We start from the raw sequence: 3911 nt of genomic DNA, 5'->3' as shown, positions 1-3911 counted from the left end.
CACCGCCCACCTCGGTCGGGCCTGTTGTGCCGGTTATCTCATGGCTGAGCCTACCTGTATGGCGACAGGAGCGTTGGTTGAAGGGGCCCCCCACACCCCCAGAGGCCCCTAGACCTCTCTGCGGTAGAGCTGGAGGGGGCGGTGCCGTCGCTTGGGTCTTTTTCTACCCTCCGAAGGGGCAGGTCTGTAGATTAAGCCAGTGTCACGAGGCGTACTTTTCCTCCCCCCCCTATCCATTTTCACTTTCTGCCACTCTCGCCGTGGATGAGAAACAGAGGGGAACGATAGAAACGGAGGAGAAGCGAGAGACTCTTCATCCTGTAGCCTAAATGTGTCAGAAAGCGCTAACTAGAGTTAGATTTCTGAGGTTTCCGGAGCCGATGGGAGATGAGAGGAAAGAGTGACGGCGGAAGAAGAGCAAGGACTCCTTTTATTTCTGAGGAGCAAGAAGTCGAGATGTTTTTTTTTTTAACCTCCTTCCTTTTTTGGAAGGAGGCGTACGGATGAAAGTTTCTCTGTCAGGTGTGGAACTTATTCCCGAGGGGATTATCATAGCATATGTAAATAAATAAGTGCTTTCTGGAGCGTTAGAGAATAGATTTCCAACATCTCTCTCCATGATATCATGTGAAAATCTAGAACTAGTGTTATTACAATGACTAGAGAGTATCTATTTAAACACAGCTTTTTTTATTTTCGACTAAATGTGTTAGTATTTCGTACGGACTGTTGTATTAACTCAGGTTAACTCGATCCCTAGTTTGATACTAAGAATTATATCACTGTTCATAATGCAACATACTGTAGATCGGAATTGAAAGCCTTCATGCCACCAACAGATCACCCACAGAGTCACCGTTAATGGGGTGTTACGGCTGTCAGGGATGTCATATCTTTATGTGTGAGGGGGGGGGGGGGGGGAGGTTTTTCAAATGTTTTCATAGTCTTTCAAGTCAACTGTAGCCTAATATAAAGACGTATTCATGCATGTTTCATAACATTATACACAAATCGTGACCCTCGGCGAGCCCCCGGCGCGAGCTTTTTCTTTCTTGAAGCGCCGGGTCGCGGGTGCTGCCCCGCTTTTACCGTCTTTTAACCTGTGTGTGTGTGTGTATTGCATGTGCGCGTCTACATAGGGTGCAGGTGGAGACCTATGGGACCTGATGAACGCTCTTCACGCAGCGGCAGTCTGTCTACTCTTATAATAAGTAGACACACGGCAAATAACGTGGATATATTTGACTTTTTCGCCATTTTATTTACTCATCTTTTGGAGCGTTTGTGTGAGTAGTTTGGATTGCTTTTTTTGAGATTTGTGCAATAGTGCAATATTCTTCCTCGATTCGCTCAAAGTAGCAGCAGAGGGGTGGAGGTGATTGTTTTGATTTGCCATTCACCACCTCATTGTGTATTTTTGGTATGTTAACACACTTACTCAGTCAGTGTAATGAAGTCACTGTCAATTAGGTCTCAAAAGAACCTGTTGTTTCTGTACACATTTTTGGCATCGGTGTCGATTTTAAGACATCAGAAGTTATTGAAAGGTTTTGAAAAGATTCAAAGTGAATTCTTACAATGACAACTCCAATTTCTTCATGTTTAATAAGGCCATTTTTGCTAGGGTTTGACTGATTTTTGTATTTTTTGTGGACTGAACCAGACAGCCGATATTCAATACCTTTAAATTTGACAGTTTTCAGGCCAACAAATTAAATATTCCCTAGGGTGAAAAAAGCATTTTGGGACACGAAAACCCTCCACTGAAAGCCATACTAATGAAATTCTTTTAGGTGGGTCAGCGTTAACTGGAGCCACCATCGGCATTGAATAATTTTGCGTGACATTTAGATCGCTCCTTCATCACAACAAGCTTGTACTGGAGACCTGAAAGAACACAATTAGGTGTCCGTTTTCTCATATTCTCTCATAATCCCTCCCCTCTTAAACAAATATGCAGGTTTGCCATTTGATTATATGTGTGTGTGTGTTCTTAGACTTCTATCCTTATGCAGACCAAATGTCCCCACAAGGATAGTGGGGACATTTTGCTCCTTGCTTCCTCCTCAGTTCCTCACTTCTTTAAGGGACTAATTTAGGTCTTGGGTTTAGGATTACTGTTAGAATTAGGATTATCTTGATGTCAGGAATAAGGAGTGAATGTGAGGCAATGGAAGGTCCTCACAAGTGTAGTAACACAAACGTGCGCGTGTTGTACGAGAAAGCGATCATTCGCCCACGTGTGCGTCCTAAATTTCTTCCCACGCATGGATGCACATGAATATGAGTGACTGAGCCCTTTGAGTGCATATCTGTACATACATCCATGTCTGTGTGTTGTTGCTTTTCCCCATCCATCCGACTCCACTCAGCCGGAAGGAGTGCTTCAGCTGCTCTTAGCTTGCGGGATCAGGCCGGGGAATTCAAATGCCAACTCCTGTTCATCTTAATGCATCCATAAGGACATACCGGCTCTCTCTATATGGAGAGCTTTGTTCCAAAAATGGGACACTCACCCGTTTTTGAAATGCCAACCTATCATTCGTTATCGGTTATTGTAAGGCCTTTGTTTTATGAAATAAGTGCATTTTACAGGCCATCATAATCTTTTGGAACTGTACTTTGGAAATATGGCAAACACGAGGTAAAAATGTCCTATCCGAAATGGTTGAACAGGTTTTTTGGAATGAAGACATGTTTGTTTTTCTTAACAGCATTGATACATTGATGCATTACCTATTCCTCTATTATGAGCACTGGCTGTTTCTTCTCTGTACTTAAATCTCTATTAGTGTTGCATAAAATGTTGTCAATTTTGTATCACTATGTCACAATGAAATGGCCCTTAAAGGTGCTATGTGCTTGCTGGGATGTTGCTTGTTCAAAGGTTTTGTCTTTACTGAAGAGGATCAACATGTTGGAAGTGATTTTCGCTCCTTCAACCATCTGCCGTTGCCAGAAACTGAAATGTTGCACATAGCACCTTTTAAATACTGTATCCACTGGCTATATGGTCCTCTTTACTGTTTTTGTTGTTTTGTTGTTTATATTCCTTGTTATATATTTTTTTTCTATTTGGCCTGTGCATCATAACCCAAAAGGCCCTTCTGACATTTCTCAAACATTACATCCCGACTGTCTTCGACTCATCATGGTGAAGATGAACCTCGTGGCCTTCACTGTCCTGTGTGTACATAGTAGAACTCACTTGTCTCTCTGCTTGTCTCTCTGCTCGGTTACTCACAGGATCTGGACTTGGTAGTTGGTGTATTTGTACATTCATGTTTTTGCTTCACTTTGATATGCATCTATTTACATATCACCTAACTGTCCAAATCCTTCTTCTGTAGCAACATACTGTGTAAGATTTTTCCTGTACTGTTATTTAAATCCTCTGCAATTTACATAGGAAATATTGTACAAGGTATTGTACTTGTCTGCAATACCTTACTATTTTAAAGATTATTGACTTACAGTACTGTGGTTGATAGAACGTAGGCAATATGTCTAAAGTGTTCAATATTTTTTGGACAGCACATATTACAGTATTGAGTGTTGAGGAGTGCAGTCTGCATACTACATCTTCTTTAAATTCTGTAGAAATGCAATCTTGGTCAAAGTGGACTCCTCGACTTTGTCCTCTGGTTGTGAGTAAAAGGCAAACCCAGGCCAGAGTCTAATCACATGGCCGCTCATTTGTTGTAACTGCATTTAAAATCAATATATTTAATCCCGCCACTGTGTTGGGTTTAATTGCAAGTCGGGGTTTACGCTTGAAATGGACACGCGCTTGATAGATTTCTGAAAACGAAGATCTTGCTTACAGTAGTGGCGATCCAATATCTGCTGTGGAGCTAACCGAACTCCTCCCCAGGGCCGTGATCAGATAGGAGGCTTTTTTTTTTTTTCTC

Source organism: Centroberyx affinis, unplaced genomic scaffold (assembly GCF_046629955.1).
Source record: "Centroberyx affinis isolate AG114_WGS23_722 - 3 ecotype Tasmania unplaced genomic scaffold, CSIRO-AGI_Caff_v1 ptg000575l_1, whole genome shotgun sequence".
In the NCBI taxonomy this organism is placed as follows: domain Eukaryota; kingdom Metazoa; phylum Chordata; class Actinopteri; order Beryciformes; family Berycidae; genus Centroberyx; species Centroberyx affinis.
The sequence above is the reverse complement of the archived record's forward strand: the minus strand, read 5'-3'. Positions refer to the sequence as shown.